The sequence below is a fragment of the Ursus arctos genome, unplaced genomic scaffold (assembly GCF_023065955.2).
Source record: "Ursus arctos isolate Adak ecotype North America unplaced genomic scaffold, UrsArc2.0 scaffold_20, whole genome shotgun sequence".
NCBI classification, from domain to species: domain Eukaryota; kingdom Metazoa; phylum Chordata; class Mammalia; order Carnivora; family Ursidae; genus Ursus; species Ursus arctos.
This window is the reverse complement of record NW_026622875.1, coordinates 7,430,775-7,453,646: the sequence shown is the minus strand read 5'-3', so window position 1 is coordinate 7,453,646 and position 22,872 is coordinate 7,430,775. Positions and strand designations below refer to the sequence as shown.

Below are 22,872 nucleotides of genomic sequence, written 5' to 3'. Positions count from 1 at the left end.
TGGAGTACTGCAACTTTATTGGTTTCTAGAGTTCTCTTAAAGATATTTTGGTCCGTATATTGTTTTTATATTGTTGTGTCTGTAGGGTGAACATGGGTTGGGATTTTCTATTCTACCATCTTGTTGATGTCATTCTCAAAATATTTTTTCGGTATGGTGTGAAATATGGGTAGAGGTTCTTCTTTTTCTATATGGTGGTCTAACACCGTTTTTAAGATAGTTTCATTTTCCTACAGAGTAATCTTGGTACCTTGTCAAACACCAATTGACCATATGAAAGGAATTCTATCTCTAGAATGTCTATTTAGTTCCATTGATCTATTTTTATGCCAGTACCCCACCATTTTGATTACTAAATTTTATAGTAAGTCTTGAAGTCAGGTATTATTTTTTTATATTTCCATATGAATTTTAGCATTAGCTTGATAATTTTTTCAAAAGGCCCTGATGGAATTTTTATAGGGAGTTAATTAGATCATTAGAATAGGAGAATCAACAAATTGAGTCTTCTAATCTGCAAACATGGTATATCACTCTATTTTTTGGGTTTTCATTTATTCCAATAATGTTTTATAGTTTTTAGTGTAGCAGTCTTGTACGTGTTTCATTAAATTTATTTTCAATTTTTTTTTTTAAAGTAGGCTCCATGCCCAGCATGGAGCATAATTCAAGGTTTGATTTCACAACCCTGAGATCAAGAGTCGGACACTTAAACCAACTGAGCCACTCAGGTGCCCCTGATTTCAATTTTTTGATGCTACTGAAAATAGGAACTATTTTAAAATTTCATTTCCCAATATTTGCTGCCAACATATAGATGTATAATTGATTATGTATTATATGTATTGTATGTTATATATTTTATACAATGTATATTTTATGTTTTTTTATGTATTTCAAATCTTGTAACCTTGCTACTCTTATTAGATCTGGTAAATATTTTTAATATACCTTAGGATTTTCTTTGAAAACAGTCATATTACATGAAAGTTGAGACAGTTTTGTCTTCTTTAAACTGTAAACTATTTATTCAGCTTTCTTGGCTCTTTGCATTTTCTAGGATTTCCACTTTACTGTTGTAGAAAAATGGTGGGATTAGGCGTCCTTGTCATTTTTTCTATCTTAGGAAGAAAGTAGTCAGTCTGTCACCTTCAAATTTGAAGTTAGCTATTGGGTTTTTGCTATTGCCCTTTATAAACCTATTAAGAATCTTCTATATTTCTTGTTAGCTGAGAATGTTTTTTGCAACAGTGGGTCTTGATTTTTGTCAAATGCTTTATCTTATCTGCTAAGATGATTATGGCTTATTTTATAATACATTTTCATCTTTTTTGTTCTTATTCATCTCTTGATTTCTTTTCTAACTTTCCTGGTGACTTCTATGTATTGAAGACTCCACAGTCAGCTTGTTTTTTCCCCTCACATGGAGCTAAAATAATGCTATATATTGCATTATGTCCAAACAAGCCATTGAGTGTAGGTGGTGCTCAGGATTTTTACAGATTTAGGTATAAACTCTACATTCGCAAATAAATATTTCCTGGTGTTATTGACTCTTTGGGTTTTTTGGCATGTGTCTTTTCTCTTAAGAGAGATATATTTTGATTTTGATTCAACAAGTCAAATTGAAGACTTTCTTATGTGTTGTGAGGGGATTTCTTAAAACTGTGTATCTCTTATTACATATGTATACACGTAATATATATTTTCAGTAGGAACTTATAATAATACTTTCACATTTTGCTTATTGATGTTAGACTTTTATAGAGTAGTTATAAATATGTATAAAATTGCTAGTGTTTTTTCATTTATATTGCAGTTATTGTATGTAAATTGTATACATATATATTATTCTGTATTTTATAAATACAAGGAATGGCATTCGAAATCAGCCATTTCTTTAATGAATAATTTTGTTTCATTTCCTGTTTTTCTCTTTCATGCTGCAAATATGTCTAAGTACACAGATATCGACACATTGTTTTATCTCCAGAGTTGGAGAGTTAACGTAAATTTGGAGGAATTAATGAATTAATTCTGTAATATTTTTCCTGTTCCATAAAGTATTATGTTTTAATTGTGCTATTTCTGTGATTTCTTTTCCCTTCAGTGGTATATAGGTTTCTACCCACAGGAAGCATTTAGGTACAGGGAATGATGACAAGCACATCACATGTGCATGCGTGCGTGTGTGTGCACACATGCGCAGAGGAGGCAAACCTAGAATGAGAGAGTTTAAATCTGCTTGTTGAATCCTGTAGACCAAAAGTGTGAAAGGTATTAGGGAAGGGGGGATTACTGTATATAGAAAAAATTAGGACAATTTTCATTAAGAATGTGGAATTACAAATAGAATAAGTAAAAAAATATTAATTGGAAAGAGTATGACATCATTTTTGAAAATGCATTTATCTAATATGTTCAAAGTGCTTTCCAAACTATAAAGCCTGGTAAAAACATTAGTGTTTTTTTAGAAAAAGGAAGAAAAATCTTACTGGGATGCCTGAGTGGCTCAGTTGGTTAAGCGTCTGCCTTCAGCTCAGATTATGATCCCAGGGTCCTGGGATAGAGCCCCACATCAGGCTTCTTGCTCAGTGCGCAGCTTGCTTCTCTCTCTACTTGCTGTTCCCCCTGCTTGTACGCTCTCTCTCTCTTTTGAACAAATAAATAAAATCTCTAAAAAAAATAAAATCTTACTGTTTTTATGATTTACTACAATATCCTTGTGAGTTTGCTTCTATTTTATCGTATTTTATTTAACAGATTTAAAAAATATGTTTAATTCTCATTTTTCTTCATGCCGTGATTATCTAAGGAACAAAGGAGAACATTTCTGGTGTTTTAACTTTCTGGTGTCTTTTTCTGAGTATTAAGGAGAAAAATTACACTTTAACAATATAGTATCAATGTTAATTTTTCAACTTGAATAATACTGAATTTTTTAAATTTAAAAATTAACCTCTTTAAAGTTGTAGGATGGCCACTTCATACAAAAGTGGTTAAGCAAATGATCCTTGTTCACATGATAAAATTTAAATAGTAAATAAATTTAACTAGTAAACATCTGGGATTCCCAATTAATTCTTTACTGGGTGATCTGTCCTTTTCTTGTTTTTGTAATGTTTTTCTTTTTCTCATACACTACCTGTATTACATTGCTCTATTGAATTTTACACGTATTTTCTAATCAGTGAATTCAATCAGAATACCTTCAGAATTCATTTATTTGTAATCTTTTGATTTGCCCATGAATCAAAAGAAGTCATTGGTGGCTCCATTAGAAAACTGTTGGATATATAAACTCATTATGCTGAGGTTAGCTTATGTTTAGATTTAAATGTAAATTTTGTACTTGGAGGGGCGCCTGGGTAGCGCAGTCGTTAAGCATCTGCCTTCGGCTCAGGGCGTGATCCTGGCGTTATGGGATCGAGCCCCACATCAGGCTCCTCTGCTGGAAGCCCGCTTCTTCCTCTCTCACTCCCCCTGCTTGTGTTCCCTATCTGGCTGGCTGTCTCTCTGTCAAATAAATAAATAAAATCTTAAAAAAAAAAATTTTGTACTTGGAAATCTTATAGTTTTAAAATGAGTAGAGTTTGACTTCTGAAATATATGTATATCTAGAAAATGGAAAATGAGTTAAGATGAGAATCTGTTTATGGAAAATATGTGACATTTACATTCTTGTCACTTTGATATTTTTTATGGTGAACATAATTAACTATCCTTTTCATATACAAATATAATATTAAAAAACAAATTCATCGTTTAAAGTTTAAACTGCCCGTGAAACTTGTTGTTGAGCTTTCAGTTGGGGAATATTTTAGTAAGAACATTTTAATATCTAATTATGAAAATTATAGAAGTGACCCAAATAGTTGAGTTTCTGTTTTCATTTTATTCTTTTATTAACCCATTGATCTTTATTTTGTCTTATATCTGAAAATAAGAACAAAATGTGTGCTTATACAGCAATTATTTTATTGAGGATACATCTTAAAAGTCAAGAAGTGAAGCTGCTTGGTAATGCTATAAATTTAAAACTGTCCTACAGCAAGACAGTACAATGCAAATATGACTTAATAAGATCACAAACTGAATTTCAGTGAAACAACCAAGATTTACATTAAATTAGGAATTTTAAAACTGATTTAGTTTGTTTTACTGAGCATTTGCTTAATAACATTTTGCCTTCTTGCAATCTTTTTAAAGACAATAATTCGTCTGTGAAATGCAGGCACATCCTCAGTAGAAAAATTGAAAGCAACAGCTCACTTTCTGAAACCACACATATAGCGATATAAAGAAATATTTCAGCTCTACAAAATTTAATAAATCATCCCATTTCCTAATTTGATCATATTAGATGCTGATGTGGAAGAAGCATTTCAAATACCATCTCCTCATTAATATACATCAGTCTGGGGAATAGAATGGAATACTTATGCAGAGATGTCACAGTTACTGTTTCTTAGTTTACTAAGTGGAACAGGTTGATGTGATACTGGGTGCTATTTGTCAATGTCTTGTTAAAATGGTTTGGGTCGAGTTATGGAGTCCAGAAAGACGGCGGCTGATAAATCAAAAGTGGATTGAGTGGACAGGAGGCAGTGATTGATACTGTGACAGGATATGAAGAAAGGAACCTTGATACAAGCATGCATGATATTGAATATGAGAAGGAAAATGGCCCTGGAGTATGGATATTATTCAAGGAAATGAGAATAATAATATCAGCCTGGAAATATTGCTAGGTGAAGATTAGGATAGTCTTTATTAGAGTGTAATACTTTGTCAGAATGGTAGGGGTGAAATTATGTAAAAATTTATGTGAGAAGAATATTTTCACCTACATCCGGAGACTTTTTAATGATTATTTATTGCTTCAGGTAGTTTTAGCCTTGTTTTTCCAGACTAATTCTTAAACTAGATGTTTATAGACATCCTAACTTCCAGTAAAATTAAAACACTTTGTCTTTTAGATTAATTTAAAGAGCATTTACCTTCACATCTTGATTTTATAGGATTATGTATTCAGAGACTGAACTTGTATATATAAATAGTATTTTCTATCCATTTGGTTCTGACTTGTAAAATTACATTTTAACTGTAAATGAGAAATCTGCGTTGCACAGTTTTCACAATATTTTAGGTTAGTCATTTTGAATGGCAAATTAAAGATCCCTGACAGATGAGTTGTTTCACAAAGGTCAAGGCTATATATATTGAATTTTCTTTTATTGAATTAATCAGTGAAATATTAGTTGATGTCACGGAGTTCTTGGTGCGACTCTTTTGATTAGTTTGACTTTTGTCCTTGAAAGTAGGAAGAACTTTCTTTTGCTTCCTCACTAGGAGAGTTCTATATCTAACACTGCTAGAATGAGGTTCTTTGGAAAGATACTCAGTTAACTTTTAATCGTGTAGTGTATGAAAAACAAAGAGATGTGGAGTTATAAATAGTTATAATGATGATACTTGATTCTTATGTACAATGTCTCTTCTTCTTAAAAACTTATACCTTATGGCACAATTTTTGTTAAGTATATAATGGAAAATATTTCAAATGAGGCATTGCTAAGTATTTATTCAGGTATTGAAACTAATCATGATGAATCTATTGATAATTTTTTTTCTAGCTCTTTATAAAAATCCTGATAAGTGTGTGTAGTATTTCTGGACTCTTCAAAACTAATTTAATTAGATGAAAGCTGTTATTTTGTAGTTTATCCCCTCAGTATTTGATAAACCAACATCATTGTGTTGGCTAAATAAGAGTTTGGAACTTATTTTAAGTTCTTTTTTTTTAATTGAGCTAAAGTTGGTATATAACATTGTATTAGTTTTAGGTATACAACATAATAATTTGATATTTGTATACACTGAAAAGTGGTTACCACAATAAGTCTAGTTATTATTCATCACCATATAGTTGACCCCCTTTACCCATCTCACTGCCACCCCAACTCCCTACCTCTTTGGTAAGTACCAGTCTGTTCTCCTTACCTGTAAATTTTGTTTTGTTTTGTTTGTTCATTGTTTTGTCTTTTCGATTCCACGCATAGTATTTGTTTTTCTCTGACTTATTTCACTTAGCATGATGCTCTTGAGATGCATCCGTATTGTTGCAAATGGCAATATTTCATTCTTTTTTATAGCTTTGTAGTATTCTGTTGAATATATATATATGCCACATCTTCTCTATCCATTCATTTACCAATGGATATTTAGGTTGTTTCCTTATCTTGGCTATTGTAAGTAATGCTGCAGTGAATGTTGGGGTGCATATATCTTTTTGAATTAGTGTATTTGTTTTCCTTGGGTAAACACCCAGAAGTGGAATAGCTGGGTAATATGGTAGTTCTATTTTTAATTTTTTGAGGAATGTAAGTTCTTAACTGTGCTATTTACTACCACAAGTTGTTTTTTGAGGCCAGAATGTGATTCTGAATATTTGGAGAGGAAATTCAAATTATAGAATACATTTTCTATGGTTTTCTTGAGTTTTCCCTCAATTTGTTTTTTTATATGGCAGCCAAAATGCATTTTTGATAATACCTCTTTCATTTCAGTGGTTTAGAATACAGTCTAAAATGTTGATGAGGCCTGAAGTCCCTCTGTGATCTGGTCCTCCTGGCCTTGGCAGTTACCTCTTTCTAATTGTGGTCATACCTACAGTGTCTCTGCAGTTCTTATTTCTCTCTCAGGACCCTTGAAAATGTGGTTGCTTCTGCTGGGAATGTTCTTTTCTCTCTCTCCTCAACCTCTGTTCATCTTTGAGGTCTTGAGTTAGAGGCATTTCCTTGGACGGCATTCTCCCATGGTATGCAATACTCATAGTTTGTAATCCAGGATTTTAGCAAGCATGCAAGCTGGTCCTAGTTACTGTTACTGAAGCATGGGTTGCACTCAGTATTACTGGTTTTCAACTTGTGGATTGAGCGGTAGACTCAATAAGAATCACTTCTCGTTGGAGTCTTATTTCTATCATGGAGAAACAAATTTGAAATTACAGGAGGTAACATTAAAGACAAATTAGAGATAGCACAGAAAAAGTTCTGGATCAGACTTTTCTAAATCTTTGTGTCCTTTACGATGAGTACTGAACTCATTCTAGCTTGAATGTTTCTAAATTTTATGAGAATAAGTTTCATGATGTATGAGTCTCTCAAAAACTTTTTAAAAATCATTTTTCATTTTTGACTTTTTTTTTTTAGACTAATGGATGTGCCTGCTGTTGTGCCTCGTTACCATTCTCCAAAAGAATAATTAAAGGCACTTCAAGGAACTGAATATTTACTTACATTGACCTTATTGATTGCTGGCCAGCTTCTACTTGCTTTCCTACAGAGCTCTAGTTTGCTCTAGTTCTCCTGAAGAGCTTTTATTCTTTGTGCGTTTGTGTCAGAAATGCTCTTATGTGAGTTTTTGTTTATCTGATTAATGACACTCAGAAGCATCTGTGAGGCCCTGAAGAGGTATGGATGCAGAATTTTTAGGGCTAGGAGGTTATTTTAGACTACTTCTTTTTGAGGTTATTTTAGACTACTTCTTTTTGATGAAGAAGCTGAGACTAGAGAAGTTAATCCCAAGTAATCAAGTAGTGGCTGCAGAAATGGTTCTCTAAGTATGTGGTGATTTTCTGGCTTCTCTTTTTACAAGATCCACTCCCCCACCTCTAGTTTTTAAGTGGGTGTAGATTATGCAGGATCAAGAGAGGAAGTGAGTAAATTCTGGAGGAGCAAAAGTTGGACAACATTGTTCTTGGACAGATAGTCTCAGAGGGAGTTGTCTGCTTGGGGATAATAAATTGAGTGTAAATTGAACATTGCACATAAGTTCAAAGAGTTATCAATTTGTTTAAAAACTCTGCTGTATTTCTGTAAGGACACAGTTAAGTAAATGTGTGTTGTTTCTTTATTTATCTTAGGTAGTACATATTTATAAAATGTACCCAAAATAAAGGTGAATTCCAGACTGGGTCTGGCCATGGATGCAGTAAGATTTTATTCAGGTCACTATTGATTTTTATTAATATGTCTTCAACTGGAGCAAGTAGCAGTTTTACACTGATATTCAAAACAGATGGATTTTTAATTAATCCTATGAAATTAATGAGCTTATTTTGAAAACAGGGTGCTTTTGGTATTTAAATAAAAACTTAAAAACAAAAGTAACAGGAAGTTTGTTTCCTTTCTTTATGCATTTGGTATTAAAACTATTACCTGTTTGTAATTTAATTATGAGAAGCTAATACAGAGAGACTTTTCATTTCATCAAAGAATTTTGGGCACCAGATCAGCCTCTAAAATCCTGTACACGACGTAACCACCTTTAATGCAAGGTACCTCTTGCATATTTATTTTTTTAATTTTTTAATTTAAATTTAAATTCAATTAGATGTAGTGTTCAGTGATTCAGCAGTTGCGTATAACACCCAGTGCTCATCACGTCACATGCCCTCCTTAATGCCCATCACCCAGTTACTCCTTACCCTCACCTACCTCCCCTCCAGCAACCCTCAGTTTGTTTCCCAGAGTGAAGAGCATATTTATTTTTAAATTAACGATGCAAGGCATCATAGTGGTTTCAGTAGTTTCATGTTTACTATTTTCTGCATGATTTCTGCTACAACAGTTCATCTTTCTTTGATATGAGGCGTTCTTTTGCTTTTAAATGTTAATTCTAAAAAAACCCAGCAGAGTACTCTTCCTTTCTCCCCACCCCTCATCCATCAAGTTTCTTTTTTCTTTTCTTTTCTTTCTCTTTCTTTCTTTCTTTCTTTCTTTCTTTCTTTCTTTCTTTCTTTCTTTCTTTCTTTCTTTCTTTCCTCCCTCCCTCCCTCCCTCCCTCCCTCCCTCCCTCCCTCCCTCTTTTCTTTTCTTTTCTTTTCTTTTCTTTTCTTTTCTTTTCTTTTCTTTCTTCTTTCCCCTCTTTCCCTTTCCTTTCAAGCTCTAGGCCCAACATGGGGCTCAAACTCACAACCCTGAGATGAAAAGTCACATGCTCTATTGGCTGAACTAGCCAGGTGCCCTTCACGTTGCTTTTAAATTAGGATTTTCTAGGTTTATAACATACAATTCAAACTGGCAAAAGGTGAACGTTAAGTATTAGTCATGACATTATTCCCCCAGTTTTGAATAAAAGATTCAGTGATTCACATTAAATAAAATATTTTATGTAGCTCTGTAGTATTGGGCCGATTAAATAAACGGATACTATCCTCTTTGATACTTTGCTTTAAGGTGATGCCTTTCCAGTTTTCAGGTTATTTTAAATCAGTTCTAATTTTTACACATCAAAATTTGTTGTTTAGGTCCAAAAGAAGTATAGTAAAAAGTAGTTGGCTTAACCTTCCAACTTTAATAAGTTAAGAATACACAAATTTTTGGTTGGTCTAAGAACTGGATTCTCTAATGACAAAGTAGGTGACTTTTTCATAGACATTTCTTCTCAGCTTTTAAACTGCAGTGCTATTCTAGTTTTTCTGTTTTTGACTCAACATTGGAGCACTTTGCTGCCCAGCTAAAATTAGGGCCCACATTTCCACGTGGGGTGGCAGCTGCATTGTTGGCAACCCTGCCTGGGGAGTCCTGACCTGACTGAATAAAACCAGTATCTCTTAGCTAAGTTATAACTACTTTTCTGGTTTTCAGCCAAGTCTCATGGTTGTGCAGGGTGGGGTCATGACTCTAAACCAGCTGAGTAGATGATCTGTCCATTTTGATTTTCTGTTGCTCCTCTTCACTGGTATAGAGTTCTTCATGCAATATTTACCACAGTATCAAGTTAATACATACTTCTGGTTGAGGTGATTTCATTATGGCAGTAGCTGAATTTCTTGCTCTTTCTCATGCCTTGTTTACAGCAGAGCAACAGAGGAAAATGAGGAGAACACATTGTTGTGATGCTTTATTTCCTGGGCAGAACCCCGGTCAGAATTTACCATGGTTGCTTGCCATAGGCACCTCTGTTGGATATAACTAACTGCCAGTGTGTTTTATCGGGTGGCTCTTTGAATGTTGGCAGACACTTAAACTAGTCCCTGCTGTAGTTGAGCTTATTGTCATAGGATTTCCTTTTTGATTTTTCTCTATATCTTTATCTACTTATCCTTTTACATCATTATGGTATAGCCAAAGATAGAAAATAATGTTTCTCATTTCCTGTGGTGTTTGTAGGTAGATAAGGGCAATTTATTGAGAATGAAATTAGTTATTTCCCCTTACTCATTTCTGTGAAGTTGCAGAATTGTGGAATCATGCCAAAAAGTTGACAACGATTACTTAAAATTACCAAAGTAATTTGAAAGTAGGTAAACTGTTGTATGTTTTTATAATGGTGTTGATTATAAATAAAGGAGTCCTTAATTACACTCTTTTCTGTATTTCACTCATTGTTTGGTGAGGAAGGATCTAGAGTAATACTTATAAATCTGTTTCTTGTAAGTTCATATTTATTCTGTTTTATGGAAACAGTGCTTAATATTTGATATTTTGTTCTAGAGCTTACTATCCATCTATGTTTTTTGAAAATGAATATTTTATTTTCATAAGCATCTTTATCTGGTAGATGCTATAAGCTTCACAATTTACAACTACAACAGGAAATGTAAAATTACTGCCTGTAACCTCACATGAAATTGTGTATTTCTGATAGTGGTGAACTTCACTAATTCCTTCTGGTTTAGTTTTTGATACTTAGAATAAATAAACTTTGTATTCACAGAGAGTAGAAATGAAAATCACATAAAGATAATTTTGCCAAATCAATTAGTCTTTATTTTTTAAAGTTAAATATTAGAAGGTCATTTTGTACTCTAATCTTTCATGAATTTTTGTTGAACTATATAGTAGGTTTTTTCCTCATAGGATTATTGTGACAAGAAATAAAGAACTTTCATCATTATCTACTCTCTATATTATTTCCTTTTATTTTCTTCTCCAATCCAGATTTCTTAGAGTTTTCACTGGTTTTGTTATGCTGTTTTTAGTGAAATAATCTATGTTTATACTTTATCACTACCTCTTGCATTTGGAATCTATGCATTTTGTACCGGTTATCCTTTAGCATTATTTCCAAGCTGAAGATTCTAAAGTTATATAGTTCACTTTCATGTGGAAGGTCACCAACCCTCCCTTTTTCATAATTTTATTTTCACTTACATGCATTGTCTGGCTCTTGTCAGAAGATGGTTTTATATGAAATAGACTTAGGTAGTATTTTCTTCTCTGTTTCCAATATGCTTTCTGTTAATGGCCACTATTACAGTTGGCCTTTCTGACTATAACAGCACATTGAAAATGTTACTCTTCAGGAAACAGTGTGTAATGACTACCAGATCTCGTTCCAGATCTCTCTTATTTTATGAGTATAGTAATCCTTTCTCATTTATGAGTTTGCCTTATTTGAAATTCAGATATAATGTAGATTTACTTCTATACTGTATATGTTTTTCAGAACCTCTGCTGGACATCTGGGTCACTTGTTTCTACCTTTGTTCTTCTGCCAGTTGCTTCTTAGGCGATTGGTCACATACATACTAAGTGTCATGAAAATATATTAGATTTTATCATTGAACTTTGTGTATTACCATGTGGTATTTGTAGCCCTTATGATATTGGGCAAGAAGAGACAAGAAAGAATGTTGTTTGTGCTGTCAGAACTATTACTGCCAAGGTAGATGTCTAGTGGTGCTCCAAGTACGGTGCTGTGACCATGTAAAATGAAAGGCATATTTTTCAGCTCAGTCTCCAAAGAATATGGGACTCTTCTTGCCAAAGAGGGTTTCAGAATGACTCTCCCATCATCAAGCTTATGGGATACAGACTAAGGAAGCAGGCTTTCAGGTTAGAGAGCAGAGAGCTATAGCATCACAGAACATTCCTATTCATTAGTAAAACTGGTAACTAGAACTTTGTGATGAATGTATTTTAAAAAGCAAAGCTTTTTGTAGAAATTAATAGGCACAGATTTGGTTTTTAAAGTCTCTGTTTGGAGAAAGTGTGTAAGCAAAGTCTAAGAACGGACCTTCAGATGAAGTGTGAATGAATAACTACGACCAATAATGAAGTGCAAAAAGGCTTTCAAAAGAAGTTCACAGTTTATATTCCATGCTATATTCAAAAGATAGAGAAAATAGTAGCTTTAATGGCTTGTCAAAACAGAAAAATCTGGATGGTGGTTGATTCTTAATGTTTCTCTGATCACATCAAATGTAAAGTGGGATGTCAAAGGGAGAATCTGATGAAAACCCTGGATCTTAACAGAAAATTTCATATATTTGCATACATGATTTTTCATGTCCTTAAGGGGTATTCATAGATATCTTAAAACTCTCTGGACCCACTAGAAAAGAACCCTTATGCCAATGTCAGAAACATAACAAGCAACTTTCACAAGTACGAGTATAAATCCGAGCTAAGGGAGGCAGCACGTTCTTCCCATTAACATCTACTTCCTTTCCTTCCTATTTTAGCCCCATTATTGTCTTTTTCTGCCTCAGTAGTACATCTTCTCTTAATTTCAAAGACAAATTGGAAGTGTATAGTTTATTGCAAATTTGGGGTAGAGAAATAGTTTTGGTAGCTAATATTGTGTTTTCTTTGTTTTCTGTGTTTTTGTTTTAGTGAATGTAAAACATACTTACGAAGCTTTATAGATTGTCTTGCAGTCCCACTAAAAAAAGACTGAGCTCCTTATCTAAGAATTCTCCTACCATGGAGATTTTTAAGAACTTAATTCTGACTGTTTGAGAGGACATTTTATTATCCATTAAATATGTTATATTATGCTTACCTTCATTGTAGATTTTTGTTTCTTTGTGTAATCTCTCCAGGTTTTCTGTCTGTTGATTTTTGTTAGGTTAGGTATTTCCCTGTCATCTTCATATGAGAAGATTTCAGTATTATTGTTCTATATAACTTGTAAAAATATGAAAATATGAAATGAGATTGATCCTATAGTTATTTGGAATAGTTCATTTTGGGATACTTTTAGAGTACTTTATTTTTCATACCAGCCAGTGAAGAAAATGCCAGTTTCTTCACACTTCTCCACTTGGTTCTCAGGTTACTGAAACTTCCCTTAAGGCGCGAATCAGGTCTTATTAATTTCGTATCCTCAGTTCCTAGCATCCTGGTACCTGTCCACTACTAGATTTCAGTAAATCCTAATAGTATATTTAGTAGGTTGAATGAATGATTTATTTCTCCATTTTCAACACAGGTATTTAAACAAAGTCTACTTGGGACTTTTGTTTAGGAGGCTTTCTGAAAGTCTAAAAAATTTCCTTTGCTTGATCTCTTTACTGGCCAAAGAAGAGTTGTGGGTATTCTCAAGTATATGCTAGACCAGATCAGCTCTAACTTTGATTTCCAGGATATTGGTTCCTGAAATTCTGGTTGATTGCTTGGAGTCTTAGGAGGGAATATTACAGAAAAATATTAATAATATGCCTTTTAAAAGATTATAAGATAGTCTTTGCAGGAGGTTCAGATTGGTTTTAAAGTTATTCATCAGATATAGCCTTTTCAGTCTTTTCAAGAAACACTTTTCAATCTTTATCTGAAATAATAATAGATTAAATATTCCACATTAAGCATTTTTATTGTCTAGGGAGTAGTATGGTGTAGCCTTCTTGATGCTCCTTTAGGAATATAGATGTAAAAATAAAAAGGTTGGAACATTGTTCACTATTTTCCTTTTAAATGAAGAATAATTTGAAATTGTTTAAACTCAGTTGTTTAAATTCTTAGAAATCAGGGTTTATACATGATTAAGTTCATGCCTGTCAAAGAATAAGTAACTTGGAAAAGTTCTTTTTGGCCATAGTGATTGCATTAAGTGTTATGTTACTATCATAGTATTCTCTTAATTTTTTAGCAGTCATGATCTCTGATACTCTTAAAGGAAATAAAAAACGACAACAGTGAATTTCTTGAATTATAGTTAATAGGCTGGAAGGGAGAAAAGGCTTCCATGATATCCTAAAGCTTTCTGCACTAAAGGATATTACGAAGTTCTAATTGACTACTTTGGGAAATTAAACTTCATATGGCAAAGCCAAAGGCTCCGAAGTTATCATTAAAGACACATATCTGCTACTTAGGTGGCTTTTATTATTATTAACTTGGGAAAAAGTTAAAAATATGACTCCAAATCTGTGTAGTTACACTTTTTTTTTTTATTTTTACTTAAATTCCAGTTAGTTAAAATACAGTGTAATATTAGTTTCAAGTGTACACTATATTGATCCAGTAGTTCTGTGCAACACCTGGTGCTCATCACAAGTGCACTTGTGTAGTTACACTTGAACTATAGCTACATGGCTTCCTGATGGTCTTTTTGAAAGTACTTTTTAGTGTTTCCCTTTTGGCACTTTGTAAAAATAAATATAAATACGTGAATATTATTTTTAAATTTTAAAGTGTTTTAGGTGGAATAAAATACTTCCTTAAATTGACTTTTTTCAGAAATATAAATATTTCTAGCTAATTCAGTGATCATTTCAAGCATACTCAAGAGTAGGTGGATAATGTAATATATACCCGTTACTTAGATTCAGCCGTTACTAAGATTTTCGTCATAGCTGCTGCTGCCCCTGCAACGGGTGGCGGTGGTGCTGCTGTTCCTCTTCCTCTTCTTTCTTCTTCTCCACATCCCCTTACTCCTCCTGCTTCTCTTCTGCTTTTTCTTTGCCGAAGTATTTCAAAGCAAATTCGGGCACTGTGTTATTTCACTCACACATTCTTCACTTTGCATCTGTAAAAAAATATGAAAATTTTCTTAACATGACACAATGCCATTAGTAAATTTATGTTCGATGCTGAATTTCTAGCCATCTACTCATGTTCTTGCATATACCTATCTTCACGTTTAAGCCGCTGTCACACTTCAGGAAATCTGTGTTCCGTATCTTTAAAATTTTTCGTATTTCGTTTTTTTTTTCTTCCCTTTTTCAAAAAAGCTAACTTCGAATTTATCCTGGACCACATGGTATCAGTTTTCATTTCTCTGTAGCATAGAAAAATATAGAAACATTACTTTTCCATGTGGTTCAGTAGTATACAGTAAGTAGCCTCCAAAGAACAAATTGAAAAAATCTTTCTTGAATAATGGTGTCTTACTACCTTGCAGGTATGTTCACAATTTTTTCAAATTCAGAAATGCAGGTTTCAGAAGTATCCTTTCAGTTGTACAAGATGACAAATTCTCATATTATCGTATGGCTGCATAATACAACTAATTCTGTTTTACATAGTTTAGCCGTGCTTCTCAGATTATCTGTTATGAAGGATATTTTCCCCCTAAATTTTGAATCCATTGCACACTAATATTTTTTTAAATGTAATAAAAATATTGTAGTTATATCAAATTACTGTAAGTTTCTAAACTATTATTCTCAATTTCTTTATGCATCCTTTTGTGAGCTATAATAGTTCATGGACTGGCCTGGTTCTGAAATGTCACTACTATTAAACATGGCAATTACTATGATTTTATCATTTGTGAGTGTTTCAGAAATACTTCTGGGAAGGAGGAAACCACATATTTCACACATATTTCCATTTATCTGTCACGTTTTTAGCTTTTCTGGTTTGGGAGTTCAAGATTATTTGCAAGCATCATCTCAATATTTATATCGGGTCATTGGGTCATTCAGTAGGGCTGAAGGAACAACTGGATTATTATAAAATGTGCAAGACCTGAATTTGTACTTGAAAGGTGTTTATCTAGGGTGATGAGATATGGTTTGAAGCCTTAGACATGAGCCAGAGAAATAGCACAATAAAATAGCAATAGTGTTAGGCTAGGAGTTACAAGGCCTGGATTTTGATCCCTATTCCCTGACTTCAAAGCAACATGATCTTGAGCTCTCTGCTTGTTTATTCACTTGTAAATTGTGAACACTAACTACTCTGATTACTTTGCAAAGTTTTGAGCATCATATTCTTGTCTTTTAATTGCTTGTTTCTTCTCTAGGGGTCCTGCAATGTTTATGGGTTTTGTTCTAGTTCTCCAGAAGTTGCCTCAACTACTGTTTTCAACTTACTACTCTTTAGCTTCACCTCTGCTGAGTATATCTTTTCTGTTCCTCAGTGTTTTTATTCCTCAGTGTTGATAATAGGGCACACTTAATGGCCATCGATGCTCCTTTGGTATTTCTATTTTAGCTTTTGTTCTTTCTTCTAATAGCATCATTTTCGTAGTCTAGCCTGGTTCAAATTCCTGAGGGGGGGAATCTGATTAGCTCAACTGATATCTCTTACATGTGAGGAGCTACAGCAAGGTTGCTAGCCAGCTTATTGAACTGACTTCCTTTAAATCAGATGGTCATTCACCTGTGATTGGGCTATGTCTTGGTGCAGAGCCTGGCAGGAGCTGTAGGAGTGACATGGTTGGTGCAAGTACTATGGTCTAAGTGACTAAATGGATTTTAATAAAAGGAAGTAAAACTCTTCAAGATGAATAAAGGCATTTTCACTAATACCCATTTGGAAAAAAACATTTGAAGGGAAGAGGGGGCATTATTTAAGAAAATTAAATAAAAACATAAAGAAATGCTTTAGGAAATGTTATACTAATTTTATTCCCATTGTTTTTAATTGAATCATAATTGGTAGAAAGACCTGCCACTTATTTTAGACATCCTTTTAATTAAGATGGTTCCATTTAGTGTATCAGTATAAAATATGTTACTTATTTGCTTCTTTCCCCTTGCCATAAAATTAAGGAAAAGGATAGAATTTACTTCCCGTTTTGGGAAAATCGCAAAGCTGAGGATTTCTGACTCGAACACTACTTCTAAAAATGATACATGGTATTTTGAAAAACAAAAACTGTATAAGAAATGAAATTTTCTTCTAACTATAGTAATGTAATTTGCTAATTTAAATGAAGGTCTTCATTTAATAAGCTATCTTTCTGGTTCATGTTTGCCTGTTACACAAAATATTTATTGAGCTTGTATTATATGTTAGGTACAGTCCTTAAGGTCAATCAGGAGGACATGACAGAGCCTATAAGAGAGGTTTGTTTCTTGGTCTAGAGTGGTACTTGGGGTAGGAAAGCATTTTTTAAAAATTTAGGTATAAATGACATATAACACCACTGTCTCGAAAAGATATCTGCACCCCCGCCATGTTCATTGAAGCATTATTTACAATAGCCAAGATGTAGAAACAACCTAAGTGTTTTCAGTGTCACAATTTACCTCTTTATCTTGTGTATCCATTTACAAATTATTGTAGTTTTTGTTATTTTTCCTGTTTTTGTCTTTTAATTTTTATACTAGATTTATAAATAATTAACTCATCACCTCTGCAGCATTAGATTATTCTGAATTTGTGCATTTACTTTACCAGTTAGATTTATACTTTTGCATGTTTTCCTGATACTAATAAGCGTTCTTTTGTTTCAGTGTAAAGAAGTCCCTTTACCATTTCTTTTGAGGCCAGTGTGGTGGTACTGGGTGAAAGCATGTTTGAGAAGTATTTTGCGGTAGAATTGATCCTTCGTTTGTGGCGTTTTGGAAGTCCATGTAGATGCATTTGGGATTGCTATTTTTCTTTCTTTCTTTTTTTTTTTTTTTGTGGTGGTGGTGGTGGTGTTACTGCTATAACTGGAGCAAATCTCCATCTAATTGTCTGACATTTTGGGGTTTTATGTGGGATATCATTTGCGAGTGGATTCCTTGTTTGAAAAAAAATGAGATTAATAGAATATGAGAATTATGTTCATAAAGAGTTTTCTTTAGCATCTCTCTCCTTTAAATTCCTAGTAACTTACTAGTCTATACCAGTCATGTTATATTTATCTTGAAGTACTTCATTGAGGTTATTTATGTACATCACTATCTAAATTGTAAACTCTTAGAGAATTTTATACTTGATACTTGCTTTATATGTCTTTTTTTTTTTTTCTCCTGAATGACTATATCAAGGTGCCAGTCCCTGTGCCACATGGTATGAATACACAGACAGGATTTTCAGGGAGCTCAGAATCCGGGAAAGGACATATGTAGACATGATTATGGTATATAAATGCTACACTTTTAGGTATCAGAAAATTGTTGGGAAGACAGTCTTTATATGTGGTAAACACTACACAAGTGTTAACAAATGAATGTTAATTAAAATATGCTAGCATAGTATAAGAAACCTAATTTAAGTCCTTGGCATTACATAACATACATTTTATGTTTTAATTATTTAACTATATATATAAATGTAAATAATTATATTTAATATTGTACAGTAAAATGAAACATGTTAGGCTCTTTTTTTTCCCCAAGGACAGTAGGATTATTGGGGCCTGTGACTGGCTTGAAATACTAAATTTTTTTCTCTATCGTGTATATGTAATATGTATATTTTCTATATTCATGAGAAAATTAACTCATTAAAATTCATGTGTCTTAAGGGCAAATTTTTTTTTTCAGATATAGAAATTTTTTTTTTTCAGGCTCTGTTTCTCTTATTAGATGTTTGACCTTAGGTCAATAATTTAACCTAGCCGAACTTTTTTTTTTTGGCTCCATGTGCAATGTGGGGCTTAAACTCACAACCCTGAGATCAAGAGTCATGTGCTGTACAGACTGAGCCAACCAGGTGCACCCCCACTTTTTCTTTTTTTAGTGAACTTCATTTTTTAAAAAAAATCTACAACATGGAACTCACAATAATAAATAGCTCCTTGAGAACAATGTCCATGCCATATTAATTTTTGCTAGAAAATGACCAACCATACTGGCTTGCTTGTGACCTTCTTTGTTTTGGAAATGAAAGTTCTGTATCCCAAGAAAGTCTTCAATCTTAGGTGAAGCAGAATGGTTGGTCACTTTTTTGGTATTGGTAGCGTCTAGCTTGTAGCTAGCAATTAGTAGGTTAGTGAAGGGAATTGAATGTCTCCTCTGTCCTGTTCACAGAACTGATGTGTAAGAATCAAATGGTATTTTGTGAAAGTATTTTGAAAACAGTAAAAGCTGTACTAATGAAATTGATGTTGTTCTTCCTATCATTATTCCCTTGGATTCATCTCTGAACTTAGGTGTGAAGTAATTTGGTATACAAAAATTTGATAACTCAGTATTCATGCTTGTATCTGGTGTCTAAAGTGAGCTACATATGATGACATGTTATCATTTAAAGATAAGTTGAACTAAAAATTGAATCATGATCCTTTATTCTTTGAGTTTTACATTTAGTATGATTTTTCGTTACATTGGAAGAGCTGATTCCACTTTTGAGTATGTGGTTTCTGTTCTGTTTGATTGTTTTACACATTTTCTTTTAGGCCAAAAGCCACTTTATAGTCTAGCCTTTTCTATTTGAAGAAACTTGAGAATGGGTATAGTACTGTCTGCTACTAAAGATGCAAATTGAGGCAGTTCTTCTTTACATTTATTGGATATTTACTACTTGTTCCTATTCTTGTTTTTATTTTTCATTCGTAAATAAAACCATCATGGAAGGGCAGCATTTTTGCCAACCGCATTTGCTTCTGATGTAACTAAGAAAGATGATGTGGCATGGTATTGTGTTGCGGGACAACACTGTCACTTAGTGAGTGCTTTTAAGAGTTCCCTTGAGATTACTAGAAAGCTAAAGAACATGATTTGAAAAGATAGTGTATAGGAGTAAATAGATGGGGGAGTTACTTGGTACTCTCTTGATCTTAGATCTTGTTGGATCTTACAATCTAAGAAATTAGAAAGATTGGCTTTGATCAGATTTTGAGTAAGTGTGTCCTTTAAGGAGAGCTGAATACTTCACGCATTGTGTTCATTATGTTGAACCTTTACTATCAAATTTGTGAACCAAGATTGTCTTAGATTCAGGGACATGCTTTTGAGATTTATAAGTCTTGATTATTATTGGCTTATAAAACCTTGGTCTTGCCTGTTGTTTATCTGCTGTGTAATCTCAGGTAGATCACATTTATGTGATAAGAAATCCTAGGGTCGTTTTGAGATTGGGCTACATGTTTGCAAAATGTAATTTTTGCCAACCACATTTGTTTCTGATGCAACTGAAGTATAGCTTTCTGTTCTTTCTTCAGTAGCTTTTTACCCAACAAAACAAACAAAATCCCAAATCTAAAACAACTTGAATCCTTAACTGTATCTTACCTAGCAAATAGATTTCTTTAAAGATTTATTTATTTATTTATTTATTTGAGAGAGCGAGAGCAAGTGGGGGCATGGAGAGGGACAAGCAGTCTCTCTACTAAGTGCAGAGCCTGATTTGGGGCTCATTCCCAGGATCCTGAGATTATGACTCGAGCCAAAATCAAGAATCGGATACTCAACCGACTGAGGCACCCTGGTACCCCAGCAAATAAAATTTTTTAAAAATTAAATTCCTCTAGTTTTTCTTTGTTACTATTGAAACTCTGTAAGGAATCCATCACAGTTGTTAAGAAGTAAAGATATACTGGGGCGCCTGGGTGGCTCAGCTGTTAAACGTGTCTGCCTTTGGCTCAGGTCATGATCCCAGGATCCTGGGATCCAGCCCCACATCGGGCTCCCTGCTCAGCGGGAAGCCTGCTTCTTCCTCTCACACTCCCCTTGCTTGTGTTCCCTCTCTTGCTGTCTCTCTCTGTCAAATAAATAAAGTCTTAAGAAAAGAAGTAAAGAAATACTGGATAAATTAAAAATTGAGATGATTACTTATTAAGGGCCAGGTACTAATATAGAATGCTTAATGTTTGTTTTTTTCATTTAATCCTTAGAGCAGTTCTGTGGAATAGGTAATCATGGTATCATGATTTGCTGATGAGGAAACCAGGTCTTACACCTGTGCCAAGGACTCAACAGCAATAAGAGTAGAGCTGGAATTTTTGAAGATAAACTTACTGTGTCTGGCCCCAAAACCTGTTCTAAAATCATGACTCAGTGTAGGAATATGACAGGTATCTTTGGTTGTAGAGTAAATGCTCACTTCTGATGATCTTGATCAGAAGGAGAACTGGGTTGGAATAGAATAGATCTTTCTGTTCAGAGACCCTGAGTTTCTGGCAGTGTCATCAGTGCTCTGTAGGTTTAGTCTTTTTCCACTGTGTGGAAAACAATTAAAAGTAGGTGATACATAGGGGCACCGGGTGGCTCAGTTGGTTAAGCCTCTGCCTTCAGCTCAAGTCATGATTCCATGGTCCTGGGATCGAAGCCACATTGGGCTCCCTGCTTGGCACGGAGTCTGCTTGTCCCAATCTCTCCCTCTGCCCCCACCCCCACTCCACTCATGCTGTCTCTCAAATAAATAAATGAAATCTTAAAAAAAAAAAAATAAGTGATATATATATATATGTATATATATCATATATATATGTATATATATGATATATATACATATATATATGGCCTATTTGGATCATCAGTATTTTGATTTTGCTGATTTTTAACTGTCTCTCTTTTTTTTTTTTTTTTTTTTTAAGAAGCAGCATCGGGGGAGGGACAGAAGGAGAGGGAGAACAAGAATCGCAAGCAGGCTTTACACCCAGCATGGAGCCTGATTTGGGGCTTGATCTCATGACTCTGAGGTCATGACTTGAGCTGAAAACAAGAGTCAGCTGCCCTACCAACTTAGCCACCCAGACACCCCTTACCTGTCTCTATTTAAACAAAGAGTAAGGTAAAAGCGTAGTGTCTAAAAATATCAAAAATGCTCTCAGAAATACTAATTTATAGAGTATGAGTAGTCTGCTCATTTAATGAGTTATAAAGTATGTACAGATGCATTCAGAGTCTTGACAAAGTGTTATATGTTTCTTACCTTTGCTTTCCATGTAGCAGTAACTTCTATTTGGTGAAGAAATCCATAGCTGTGCCTAAAATAATAATATCTTTTTAGAAGACATATTCCATTTAGTATTCATTTTAAACATTTCTAAAAAGTTTCCCTAAGACAGCAAACTGTCTACACTGCTTGTAGAACTCTCTTTTTTTCTGTTGGATTAGAATACCTCGACCCAAAATTGCCTCTTCCTCATCACCCTCCCCCCCCCCCCTTTCACTTTGGGCTGGTAAAACTCTGGAAATGAGAAACCAACCTAGATCAGTATTTTCTCAAAGCTATCTGAGAGTACTTTGGGGCTTTTTAGAAATTGGGATGTCTTCTTCCCACAAAAAATAGCTTCGAAAACACTCTCTTCTAATGATGCCATCTCTTCTACTTTTCGTTCTTACATAGAAACTAAAAATGTTGGCTTTAGAGAAATAGCTATCCAGAGACTCTCTCTAGTCTAGGAAGATGCAGCTGCGGGTTTGGCTAGCCTAGCCTGAGATTGCGGGGTGTGAAGCCAGAGTTTGGAGACAGTAAGTTGTAAATTAGAATGGTTTAAAGAAGGAATGTGTAGATAGCAAGGCCAAAAGGTGACCAGTTGTAGGGGCCAAGGAAGATACATGGTTGAGATGGGCTACAAAACTGAAAATTAAGGAATAGCCACTGGGGAAATTAGAGGTGGTCTTGAGAATTCTAGGACAGAATATGATGGCTGCTTGTCTGGCAAGCTCGGTTCATTTAAATGGCTTTTGAAGCAATGGAATCAGTCTCAAAGGCAGGAGAACATGAAAACCAATAAGATGATTGTAGGACTATTAGTGTAGCCCTTTAGGGTTGTATATAAAATACACTTTTACACACACTTTTGGTTTGTTTTTCACAATATTTGAAAGACTTATGATTTACCCTATTTTATAGGTAGAGGAGGCAAGTTAATAGCATCAATTTCAAGCCCTGAAAGCCTCATTTGATTGCATTGTGGCTGTTTTTTCAGGGAGAGGAGTAGCAGAATTCAGTGAGGTTATAGCACAGTTTTGTAGGTAGAATGGGAGTAGGAATGCAGCCGGTGGGTTTGAGAGAGTCTTAAATGGAG

General features: G+C 34.0%; 1 protein-coding gene across 1 annotated transcript in view; it reads left to right on the top strand.

The window, feature by feature from the left end:
- The window catches only part of RSRC1 (arginine and serine rich coiled-coil 1), a 414,405-nt gene that overhangs the window by 40,922 nt on the left and 350,611 nt on the right, over positions 1-22,872 (top strand). The gene's annotated exons all lie outside the window — the stretch shown is intronic.